Raw genomic sequence first — 14326 nt, 5'->3', positions numbered from 1 at the left:
AAACTCCTTGCCATCACACAACTCCTTAAGCCAAGAACTAATAAGCAACATAATATAATAAAATTTCCCTTAATATAAATTTGTGTATGGATTTTTAACACAATGAAAAATATTTCCAAAGTCAACAAACCTAGATCCAAAATTCTCTGAACAAACATGGAGCTCAAAAAGCTTTGACTTGGGATCATTGAAGGGCTTTATAAGATACCAAATGAGTAGATCCTTTTATGTTGAATGGGGAACCAAAATCAAGGAGGATTCTACATATGGGCTTGACCTAATCTTCCTCTCTTATTTCTCTTGAAACCCCTGGGCTATGATGAACCTACAAGAGGAAACTTTAATAGATTCATGGACATAAAATAATATGATGAGTTGAAGTAAAATCAACCTCCTAGTTATTTGAGTAGTCATGATAGTCATAACCAGGTTGTGGCTAAGATAAAGAATAGGAGGGCTGAACAATATCCTTCTCATGATGCATGGGAAAGTGGGAGGCATCACTATGAAGGGAATCCATGATATAGCATTTAAGCATACAACTTCATAGGAATCTTAAAGAATCATAAAAAACTAAAAATCATTTATTCATACCAGTACTTGGTCTATTGAAATTGATAGAGGCATAGAGTTTCCATGGCGTTAGATGGAATGCCTCCAAAGGCTGATGACATTAAGAAAAACACCCAATTTCTCAATGAATAGATATCAACTAGCTAACCAATAGGCTTATGAATATGAAATCATTTCCCATTGGGTGTGCAAAAGACTATGGTATAACCAATGAAGTGATGAGAGAATTTTATGTCCCAAATTATACCATATTTTAACCTTCTTATAAGCCTTCACATTCATTTCAATCTCCATCTTCTATTCCATTTTCTCCTTCTATGTTGCATATGATTGAATATTAAAAAGTAATATTTAATATAGTTATTAGATAGAATATGTTATCAAATAGATGAAATTGTATTTATCTAACAAGTTATGGTTCTTTCTGCCGACCGCTATGCATCTTCTTGTAGCTATTTCAAAAATACAAAGTTCCATCCACTTTGAAATGTATTACTTGCTATATCTTATTGGCATTCATTATTTCCTCAACAATTTAAAGAATTATTCCTTCCAAGAGTATTGACCAAGAAGTATGTTGAGAAAGAATGTAATAGGAATAATTACCAACTAAAATGAGGATAGCTAGTTTTGCATTTCTTTTTGTGAACAGAGACAGATGAATCTCAAAAATTTGAAACATGGGTATTGTCCAAAACATGACCAATTACAATCTCACACAACAAAATCTTCAAAAAGTGAATGATGGAAAAGTTAGAGGCCATTTTCAAAACGTGATTTTTCTATACAGGTTTGGATTTCAATTTTCAAAGTTTGTTTTTGCTGCTATTACCAGCTCACCTTCTCTAGCTCAGCTAAATTCTTATGTGGACAGCAAAGGATCCAACCAAGCATAAAAGGTTATTACTTCCAAGGAGATGAGATAATATAGTCTCACATGATAATATTGTTTCAAAACTATATTGGCTAAAGACAATATTGTTTCTCTAAACAATAACAAAATGTTACGTATTCAACCTGTACTTGCAGCAAACTACGTGGATACATGTTGGAAAAAAACCTATGGTTCTAAGCATTCTGTTACAACTGAATTGCTTCTTATTACCTATTGTTTATGGGCCAAAAAAAACCTATAGCCTAATGGATATGAAGACAATAATAATTTTTTGGGATGGTAACAACAAAATACTTGCACATCAGATTTTTGTTATTCCTTGCATGGAGTATATCTCATTGTAGTTATTGCATTTTAAAAATCTGTGCTATATAAGCAGCAATAGATATACATAGTGGACATACACATTTTTGCAAATTGCCATAAGGAAGCTTTCAAAAAGATATATTGTATCAACATGTGTTATTGTTGAATAAAGTAATATTTTATATGATTAATACGGTGTAGAATTTGATCATTCTCTACTCATTGTGCAAGCTAGGGAGTAAGGGCCCGCTCAACTGGCAAAGCACGATGATATTTTTATTTGGTATGCTATTTAATATATTATTGAAGAGTTTGATTTTAGAATTAGTCTATTTGTTAAATTAGATATTTTTATGTTTATCTATTTAGTGATTTTAGATTAATTAATTAAGAGTTGGATGAAACATTTCTAAAGCCATTGTTATTTATAAATTGTTGTTCTTAATATTGTATAGATTAATGTTTATTTATGTTTCTAATGTTCCTGTTGCTAGGAAGTGACAGTTCCTATCACTAGGATTTCTTTAGTTTTTCATAGATTCAATTCATGTGTTCTAGTTGCATTCACAATCACTCAGGTCATAACTATCATCCCTTGATAGCATATTGCTTGGACACCTTTCACAAGCTTACGCTCTCAGATTGACACATATAGACCAGATGAACTTCATCATAAAATTGTTAATTCTTTTGTTATTATTTTCCCCAATTTTGGCCTATCATGGAGGTTCTAAAAATTTATTTGAATCTTTGAGTGCTTGTCCCACCAAGCATGCCAAAAACTATTGACACAAAATTTTCCACCCATTCTTGATGTATGATCCTCAAGTGACCTCATGTAACATGAAAACAACCTCCAAGTATAGGACTTGTGCTCTGAGGTTGAATATTTAGAGAAGTTTGGCTTCCTTAGAATCAAGATGCATCTAAACTAAAACTTGGACAGAAAAGGGAGAAGGAATGCATAAAATAAATTATTGAAAGGAAAATAGGGTGATGCAATAGATTAAAATTTGGTTGCACTCTCTATCAACAATACACATGACATAAATAAAAAATCCCAAGCTTACAGATCTCAACTCTATTTATCTTCCAAAACTCACACATGGGTCAGAACTAATTAACTAATACAAGGTAAAAATAAGTTTCACAATGTATCATTCATGAGAAATTTTGACACAACACATAAACTAGGAAAACAAAAGGAAACACATTGGCACAATTTTGGGCCTTTAAGCCTTGAGAAAATGCAACAACACCAACACCTACTAAAATGGAGACACGTGTTAGGGAAAAGATGAGAACATGAAAAGTTAAACCTACCATATGAGTCCAACTCCATTAACCACCAAAAGATGTGTGTCATGAAAAAAGGGATACATGGAAATAGCACGAACATTTAAGCATGAAGAAATGTGGAAATACTACTGCTTCACTAAAATGGTGACTCGTGGAAGAAATATAGACATGGGATAACATGAAGGTTAACCCTCAACCATTACTAAGCCATTTGGCCAAAGAACAAACTGAGAAAGTAACATAGTGACTTGATCAAAGAACAAACCAAGAAAGTAACCAAGCCACTTGGTCAAATAATAGACCAAGCCACTCAGAACCAAAATGGGCTAAGCTACTCAACATGTTAACCATAAATTTTTTGTGTTAACCCACTTATGGAGAATCCAACCCATTGAAGATCTCTCAGATCAATTATTTATGATGGGTTGAATGTGAAAAAAATATCCAACAATAACTAGCTCTAATAAGTTTATGAGCTAGTGCCAAGAATTGGAATGAGATCCACAAATTCCCTCATATACCTTAGCTAACACATACTTTGACTCATCAAGTTCTAGACACCTAAGGAGAGTAGCATCCAAAACCCCTTCTAGATAGATTTTTTTTCTGTGATAATGTATCATGAAGCATTGTGAATAATGTGACATTTTTTATTCTTAGTTACATTATCTGAAACAATCTAGTCATGTAGGTAGGAATTGATAGTGGTCACAAAATAGATCATCTAAAAATAAGGGGATTTGTAGTCAAGGTAGTATAATGTTTCTGAGTAGGCTAAAAATGAATCTTTAACAATGTGTATAACATTCACCACCATTCATATGTTTTTGATAAGCTAAACAGGTTTTAAGGGGTCCTGAAACCCAAAAGTTTAACAACAAGAAAGGCTGAAAATAAGCGAAAAAATGCCCAGCCAAAACATAAGCCTTACGGCTGAAAATAAGCCCAAAGGCCCAGCCCGAAACAACTGCCCACTAAAAAGGCCAGAGAACCAACTAGAAAAATAGAGACCAGACAAAAAGCCAAAGCCAAGAGAAACAAAAACCAAAGGACAGAGATCCAACCTAGCAGACTACTTCTCCATCTCGAGCATGGTTTGGGCAGCTTCGGCGCACTCTTGTTGCTCTTCTACCTTATGATCCTGGGCGTTCATCAAATCCTGCTCCATAGTGTTGTCCTTGGCTTTATCCACATCCAGCCTATCTTTGTCTCTGTTCTGTTTATCATCTTCCTCCATCTGGTTCCTGTCTTTGAGATTTTCCAAGAGAGAGAGGATGTTGTCGTTGATCGAAGCGAGGAGGGAGATCATTTGACTTGCCAAGTTGTGATTGTAGTTCTCAATATTTTTTACTCTCCTCTCCATCAGAGTCTCCCAGCTGTTCCGGTCACCTTGGCTCTCTGCACCTGTCTTGCTCTTGATTTTTTCCATTTGGGAAACCCTATTTCTGACATCCTCAAGCTCATGGAAAAGCTAACATATGGAAATGCTAGAAATTAGACAAGATAAGATACATAGCTCATAATGGAACTAATATGGAAATACCTATTTTCTGATGTCTGTGCACTATTTCTAAAAATTTTACAATCTACTCTAGACTGGAAATGTCAAGATGAAGAAAACCCATAAAAATTTTATCCTTCTAAGGGTAGGTCAACCTTGACCCACATAGTAGGACACAATCTTACCCTAAGGCACAATTGTGCCCCAAAAAGTTGACCTTGACCTACACTGCTTCGATGAAATTTCTATTAGTGGATCTCAGAAGTTTTTCGAAAAGAGTATCCAAATTTGCACTCCAAATCTCAAAAAAACACCTACATATATCTAAAAATAGGGTTTTGGGGTGGCTATATTTCCTTAGTCAAACCCCCAATTTCGTGATTTCCACCTCTACAAATAGCCAGATATAATAGAATGTGTGTGTATTGAATTTGTAATGCCAAGATATAATCTACTAGATTAAAACCCTAGCATGAATATATGTATGAGAAAGCAATGCATAGAATTGAATAAGATAAGAAAGCATACCAATCCCCAAGGCTAAAGTACTCCTACCAAACTCATAATCTGTAATTGCTACCCTATGATTGTATCTTTGAATGCTTGAATATTGATAATGGAAGATCAAGGAAATCTCTCTTGCTCCAAATAGATGTTCACAATGGTATATATAAAAATGCTTGATATCCACAATAGCTTTATCTTCTATATCATTCTCTTGAAATATTTCATCTTCATAGTGTCTTCTCTTGATTGTAGTTTTCCTTCTAGTTGTAAATAGATGCAAATGAGAGTCTTTATATAGAGGCTTCAAGGTGAGCCTCATAGAGTAATGTGAGGACCAATAATTCAAATTTCACCTTGAATTATGGTTCAATCATAATCACCAACTAAGGAGGGAAAATAAATTAATGAATCTTGAATTAAAACTCTTCTACATTTGGATTCAAGAGCTCAATATTGATTTCGGGGCCCTTTGGGACCAAAATTTAAAAGAGGGATCAAATCCCAAAGAAGATCAAGGATGACCTCAACCCTGACCTAGGTCAAGGATGACTTTGACCCTACCCTATGTTAGGTTTGACTTGGTCAACCTTGCCCTAGATTAGGGTCAACCTAGGGGTCTAGACCCAACTAGAGTAGAAAATAGGAGGTATCGAGGATGCCCAAAAACCTAGAAATGATATCAGAACAAGACTAAATGACAAGAATAGACACAAAATCCTATAATGAATATGATAAAGACTAGGATGACCTATTCCTAAGTAGTACCCAAAAAATAAAGCCATAAAGGAGGGAAATTAAGGAGAATTTTTGAGATCCTAACCCTAATTTCACCTAAAATGAAGAAATCAAGTGTAGAATGTGTCCTAAGTGCAAGTCTATCATGATAAATGTACTAAAAGAGGGTCCTAATTCTACCAAGATGAAAATGCTTCCATTTTAAGATGATACATTTAGCCCCGACTTTAGCTTAGATATGACACTACATGAATATGCAAGCTAAAGTAAGAAAACATCATACTAAATAAAAACGATATAGCCAAGTCCTTGATGTAGAGATCATGCAAAAAATTGTTAGAGCAACACGCAAGGTTAATGAAAATCCATAAATCACCTGAAACTTACTATATTACACTTTGAGAAGTGCATAAAGCACCTTATGCCCCCCTATTTTGACTTTCTATTTTAGAAGGGTGAAACAGGGTGATAAGGATAACTTAAGACATTGAATATGCAATTTTTTAAAAAGATCTTTCATAAACCAATTAGAATTATTCCTATCCTTCCTAAATTTATTCAACGAGTTAGGTATTTGAATCACAATTCCAATGCCATTAATGGCACTAAAAATAGAGTTACCAAACTCAAGTTATGATGAAAAGAGTGAATGTCTATCTAAATGCATCTAAAAGGGGAATCTAAGTTTACCATGAGTAAACCCTAAATTTTAAATATAAATAATTAAAATAAAGTCATACTTGCTCATTCTTACCTTTTTTAGATTCAAAAATAGGAAGCAGGATGCTGAGGAGAGAACAATTTTAAGCGACATGCATGGAGCTACAGAGATAGTGCCTAGCTACCAAATAGTCACTTCCTAAGGTGAGATTGTTGTTGTTTGTTTCCATACTTTGAAAATTTTTGATTTATGTAGGAAAGGTTGACCTTGACCCTTAAAGGTAAACCTTGACCCAAAAATGTTGACCTTGACCCAAGAAGGTTGACATAGACTGGCAAGTTTCCAGTCATTCTATGATGAGGTCATCCTTGACCCAAGAAGGTCAACCCTAACCCAAAAAGGTCAACCTTGACCTAGGAATGTTGACCCTGACCTAAGTGAAGTCAATCTTGACCTAGTCAAGTTCAATTTTCAGATTTGATGATATAAAATACCAATATGATGTTTGTTTGTGCTTACAAGACATGGTTCATCTCCAAGAGAATCCCTTTGGAGAGTTGCTTGTTATCATCAAAGAGAGATTGTTTGAGCTTGATGAGGATGAGATACAACTATTGAGAGATGTAGGACTATATTGGGTAGTAGTCCTACCATAGATCAGGCTACACTAAGCCATGTTATCAGCTCTAATGGAGAGGTTGGATGAGGATACATGCACACTCTTACATATTTGGTTGTTTGAGCATTTAACATGTACATTCCCATAGGGTATCCTAGCAATGGTAGATGTGAGCACACTAAGAGTCTTTGCTTATCCACTGAAGAATGTCTCACAATTTGGAGATATCCTATATTGGAGAGAATTTCTAGACCAAATTTTGAATGTATATGTGATATGGAGACCCTACTACTAGATGACAGAGTGACCTGATATGTGGCAAAAGCCGCTATAGTGATGCCTTACTATTATGATCAAGTGATGAGACAGTTTGACCTAGTACAGGGAGTCCCTAGAGCAGTACCTCACTATGTACATCTGTCGAGGTAGCCATACACCAACCATCAGTAGCATACATAGAGGATATTGATGTTAATGATATAGATGATATAGAGGTACCATAAGATGTAACTTATTTAGGCATGAGCCAATATTACATCAGGTACTAGAGTTTATAGGGGTCTTGCCCCATCTTCCTTGAGGATTGTCCTATAGGTGATACAGGTGTTTTAGAGAGGACACACTGGTATGATAGTACAATAGAGGAGGATGAGGATATCAGAGATGAGGAGGAGCACATCTCTAAGGGAGATCCTATTGAGGAGAAGAGAGAAAAGGAGATGCCCCTAGCTAGTTATATTGGTGCAGATGTACACATATATCACACATCACCACTAAGATCTTGATGGCCCCCATGCACCCACATAGAGACACCACCGGTGAGGCCTAGACATAGCAAGCATGGAGAGAGTAGTCATTTCATGCCCCCACCATCCAAACCTTTTAGTGATATCCAAGAGAGAGACCCATGTATGAAATATGAGATATGATTAAATATGTAATTTGATCTGAAAAAGGTAAGAAATTGATAAATGTAATTTTTATTCTATAGCTATCATAGTAGAGTGGAGGAGCTTTGTACCTAAGATTCTGAAGGATACATGCATATCTTATCAACTACCAATGAGTGAGTGAGGGTTCTCTCGTTGCTACAAAGATCCCAAAAGTCATGTTGATATCTTTGGAGTTGCCCAACAAGAGATAAGGATGTGTAGAGAAAGGGAGGAGAAATTGATAACTGAGCTACAAATTGCCCAAGAGTGTTCACATGTATGAGCATATCGAGGAGCCACACTCAGACACACAGATCTACATCCTCCTATTATAGACTAGAGAGAGATTCAAAAGCCATCAACCATTAGAGTGTAGTGATACACATGGTGATAGATAGGGCCATTAGCCACATATGTATCAGAACTTTAATCACTTTTTGATGAATGAAAAAATTTCTTTACTAATTAGTTCTATGTTTGATATAAAACTTAAAATAGAAAGAAAGAAGATGCATAAATATATTCAATATGTAATGTTTTTAAAACTACATAACCTATAAACAAAGTCTATAAGGAATATATAAATGCACAAAGAAATAAAGAATGAACTTAAGGATAATAGTGTTTAAGACGCATAATATTACTATGTTCCTTAAAAGAAACACCATCCATGTCAGCAAGTTTATAAGCACCTAGACCAAAATCTTAAATAACAACAAAAGGTCCAAGCCAGTTAGGGATAAACCTTCCTTTTTCACTAGGTAAAGTATTCACATTTCATTGATTCTCATATAAAACTAAATCACCAACCAAAAATGTTCATTCAATTACCTTATGATTATATTTCTTCTGTAGAGATTTATGATAAGATTTTATATGTTCTAATGCATGTATTTGTTGTTCATCCAACATTTCTAACTCTTGTAAAAAAATTTCTCAAAAAATATCTTTGTCAATTATCCCATGAAATGAAACATGTAAAGAAAGTATTTCTATTTCCAAAGGCATAATAGCTTCAGTACTATAAACAAGATTGTAAGGAGAAGTACCCATGGAAGTATGAACACTTTTCCTATAAGCCCATAAAGCATATTTTAATTAAGTATGCCACTATTTCACATGATTGTTAACTATTTTTCTCAAAACTTGTTCAATAACTTTATTTGACGCATCAGCTTAACCATTAGATTGAGGATAATAAGAAGTGGAAAATTTATGTTGAATTCAATATTTCTTCAAGAATTTCATGACTTCAAAGAGGTACCATTATCTGAAGGTATCACTAAAGGTATACCAAATCATGTTATGATATTATTAAGGATGAAATCACAAATAACATCCGTAGTTGTTTAACAAAGAGGGACAACTTCAAACCACTTTGTGCAATAATCTATAGCAATCAAAATATAATTATTTCCTTAAGAAGAAGGTGGGGAAATTTTTCCAATAAGATCAAAACCCCAAATACTAAAAGGCCATGGAGAAACTTGATTATGAAGCTCATGAGTAGGAGCATGAATCAAATTACTATGTTGTTGATATTGAGGACATTTCTTAACAAACATGAAAGAATTTTGCTCCATTGTTTGCCAATAATATCGTATTCTAAGTAATTTATTAACCAAATATTTTCCAACAAAATTCCCTTCATAAGAACTAGAATGAGCCTTTGCCAAAGCTACCAAAATTTTAGTTCTATTGAGACATCATAATAACAATCCTTCATAAGAGTGTTTGTAAAGCATATCTCCTAAAATAATATAATGCATTGCAAGCTTTCTAATACAATTAAACATGTTTCTCATTGTTGACTAAGGAAAAGTACCATCTTTTGAAAAATGAAAAATGTGGGAATACCATTCATCCAAATGTAAACTAAAACTATCAAAGGTAATCTTTTTAGAAATTGGAGGGTTTTTAAGATTTTGTATAGTAAATTGAAAGTTTTCAGCATTATTTTCAAGACACACCAAAAAAATTGCTCTTTTCATGGCGTCTACATGTTGATTATATTTTCTAGGTAAGATTTAAATTGTATAAAAAGAGAATTGTGAAAGCACATCAAGAGCCAAATCTCTATATTGTGTCATTTTATCATTCTTAGTTTGATAACCTCCTTTTTTTGTCCAACAATCAATTGTGAATCTCCATATATTTGCAAGTGTTTGATGTTAAGGGATGAAGCTTCTCATAAACCATCTATAAGAGCTTCATACTCTATAATGTTATTAGTACAAGGAAAAGTTAATTTTTATGATAAAGGTATTGGCATTTTCATAGGAGAAATTAAAATAATACCAACACTAGTACTTGTCATAAATTTAGATCCATCAAAATGCAATTACCAAATATCATCTTGTTGAATAGCTAGAATATTATCATTAGGAAATTCCATAGAAGTAGAACATGTATCTGAATGAGGACAAGGAGATTCAGCCAAATAATCTGTTAAAGCTTGTCCCTTAATAGACTTTTGAGAAATGAAATTAAGATCAAATTCTATAAGTAACATCACCCAATTTTCCAAGTGGCTAGAGAGATCTGTTTGTGAGAAAAGATATTCCAAAGGATCAAATTTGACAATCACAGTGACTTCAACATTTACAAGATAATGCCTAAGTTTCTAACATGCATAAACTACAACTAGACATTGTCTTTCCAAATATGTCTATCTTGTTTCATAATCAAGTAAAGTATGAGTAATGTAATACCCAGGTCTTTCCTCTCTAGTATTATCATTTTGAGCTAACAAGGCACTCACGGACTTCGGAGTTGTCAAAGTATACAAGTGAAATCACTTATCAAATTTAGCTAGCTACAAGATAGGAGGATTTGTAAGGTACTTCTTAAATTACTCAAAAAAATTCTTAAATTCATCATTCTAAGGGAAAGTGGTATCCTTTCTAAGAAAGGATGTAAAGGGAATTGTTTGATCAACTAATTTATAAATAAAGCAATGAATAGCTTTGTATCTTTCCTTGTAAACTCCATAGCTGAGAAATATTCTTAGAAGGGGGCATATTAACAATAGCATCAATATTTTTAATATCAACTTCTATGCCTCTCTTAGAGATAATAAATCCTACTAATTTACCAGAATCTACCCAAAAAACACATTTCTTAGGATTCAATCTCATGTTGTAACTTCAAACCCGCTCAAATATTTGTCATAAAATAGTAACATGATCTTCTCTTTGTATAGACTTTGCTAAGATATCATCCACATAATCTTCAAGGATCTTATGGATGTAATCATGAAAAATCAAAGTCATAGCTCATTGATAAGTTGCCCTTGCATTCTTTAATCCAAAAGGCATTATGACCCAACAAAATGTTCCCCAAGGTGTTATAAATGTAGTTTTAAATTGACCTTTAGGAGGAATACAGATTTTTTTATATCTAGAAAAACCATCCATAAAAGATAACAAATCATGACTCATCATTCAATCCACAATCATATCAATATTGGATAACAAGAAATCATCCTATAAGGATGCCAAATTTAAATCTCTAAAATCAGTACACATCATTATCTTATTTTCTACTTTTGAAACGAGCACAATGTTTGAAATCCAATCTGAGTAATCAATAGAATGAATAAATTTAGAATCCAATAATTTTTCAATTTCACTTTTGAATAATAAAGCAATTTGCAGTTTCATCTTTTGAATTTTTAGCTTCACAAGTTTCATATTTGGTTTTAAAATGATATTATGAGTAATAATCTTAGAATGTATACCCAACATATCGAAATATGTCCAAGCAAAAATTTCCTTGAATTCAAGTAAAAAGGGGACCCGATTGATCATGTTCATCCTGATTCATACATTTCCCAATCTTTATTATATTTTCAAGATTATTCTCATCCATTTGAATATTCACAGTGTCAGTTATTAACAAATCACTTCTTATCAGAGAATCCATTAGTAAAGGAAGCATATCTTGATTATCATGTTGTCCAAAATAAGTATTCATGTTTAAACAATAAGGCTTTGTTCATTTATGATGGAACTTAGGTAAATTTTCACAAACCCCAAAAAATTTCATTAAAGTTTCATCTTTAGGAAAAATATCCAAAGTAGGTGCTTGATTCATGTCAATGAGAAGTGGGTTAACCAATTTCAGCTATCCACCCCATTAAGAGGAAAAGTCAATGGTTGTTTATAAGTATTAAATCCTAATCCATACATATGATCATAAATTTCATTATCCAAAGGTACTTGTATACATTGCTCATATTTACCACATCCTTTCCCATTAAATCTTGATTTCTTAAGCAAATGACAACTAGAACCATACCAATCAACCATTTCAGAGGAAGTCCAAGGAGCGACATATGTCACAATATCAGAACAATTAAGTTTTATCATTTCAATCATTTCATTAATTGAAGCGGCAAAAAAATTAGTTTTTAGTTCCTCAGAAAGCGGAGAAGGAATAAAAACTTGTTTCTCAAATTCACTTTATTGCTTCATGAATTCAAAATTAGAGACCTTATATTCTCCAATGAACATTAAGTATACATTATCCACATGTAATGTGTACATTAAGTTATTATAAATAAACCAAACCTTGCGATGAAGAGTAGAAGGAATTGTATGCATAGTATGTAACCAAGTTCTTCCTAACAAAAGATTATAATTGAGAGGTCCAGGCATAAGATGAATAGGTGTATTCAAAATAACTGGACCTACTTTAATATGTAAGGTGATAATTCACAAAGTTCTCTTTTTAATATTATCAAATCCACATATAGGGACATTATCAAGTTGAATAGTAGTAAGATCAACCTTAGTCACTTTAAGAATTTCCATGCTACAATCATTAAGCCTAGATCCATTATCAATTAATGTTCTTTGAATAATACTCTTATTAATAGAAACAACAACCATAATAGTGTCATATTAATTCTGCACCTCAAGAGAAGGTAAATCATTATCAAAAAACACAATAGGAGGTACAAAAGGCACAACATGCATGCAATCCAAAATAGAATGAATGTTCTCTTGATTAGGAGGTGAAGTAGGAAGAGTAGATAAAGCTTTTTGCAATGCCTCATAATATGTTAGAAAATTTTGAAGTAACTCCCATAAATATATCTTAGTAGGAGTAGCATGTAATTGATCAACTAAGTTATACTCCTTAAGGTAGAAGAAAACATAGGAGCTTATGGAAGAATAGGTTGAGAAGGCAGTAAAGATACCAAAATAGTAAGCTGAGGGTTATTCCATGTGTGATAAGCATGTGAAATAGAATCAATTTTATCAAAGAAATCCAAAGGATCTCTAGGTTTACCCTTAATTGTTAGTTGAGGACATTCTTTTACCGTCATCAAAGGTGTAGGATATATCATCTTAGGTTTATAAATGTTGCATGTATTGGAATATGAAGGTAACCATGCACACACCCCATGGAAAAGGTCAATTAGAGAGATTTTGTAGGAGAGTGGAATAGGAATAGGATCAATGGAGATCTTATCCAGACCATTTACAGTCTCACTTCCATGTACCTCATTAAGAAATCTATCTTCTTTTGCAATAAAAACCTCATCAAAGTATTCCAAACAAGAATCATACATATTGAAATACTAAAAGCATGAAAATGAAAATGTTTATGTATTTTTAAAGAAATTTTGAATTTTTTTGTATTTTTGAAAAAAAAAAATATAATGCAAGATTTAAATCTAACACCAAAAAGAAAGAGTTGTCGTAAATGTGTTCACCAAAATGAATAGGGTAAAAATGGATCTTTAATAGTGTGTATAACATTCACCACTATTCATATGTTATTTTAGAGTTGAAATGAAATAAGTAATGGAAATGATGGAAATTAGACAAGATAAGATACATACCTCATAATGGAACTAATATGGAAATAGCTATTTTCTAATGTCTATGCACAGTTTCTAGAAATTTTGCAATCTGCTCTAGAGTGGAAATGTCAAGATGGAGAAAACCTAGAAAATTTTTATCCTTCTGAGGGTAGGTCAACCTTGACCTAGATAGCAGGGCATAATCTTACCCCAGGGCACAATTGTGCCCCAAAAAGTTGACCTTAACCTACACCTCTCTAATGAAATTTATGTTCGCGGACCTCAGAAGATTGTCGAAAAGGATATCCAAATCTGCACTCCAATTCTCAAAACAACACCTACATATATCTAAAAATAGGGTTTTGGGGTGGCTATATAGCGTTTTGCCTTAGTCAAACCCTCATTTTGGTGATTCCCACCTCCACAAATAGTCAAATATAATAGAATGTGTGTGTATTGAATATGTAATGTCAAGATATAATCTAC

The sequence above is a fragment of the Cupressus sempervirens genome, chromosome 4 (genome assembly GCF_028749045.1).
Source record: "Cupressus sempervirens isolate cs-2001-9-10 chromosome 4, ASM2874904v1, whole genome shotgun sequence".
Classification (NCBI taxonomy): domain Eukaryota; kingdom Viridiplantae; phylum Streptophyta; class Pinopsida; order Cupressales; family Cupressaceae; genus Cupressus; species Cupressus sempervirens.
The sequence above is the reverse complement of the archived record's forward strand: the minus strand, read 5'-3'. Positions refer to the sequence as shown.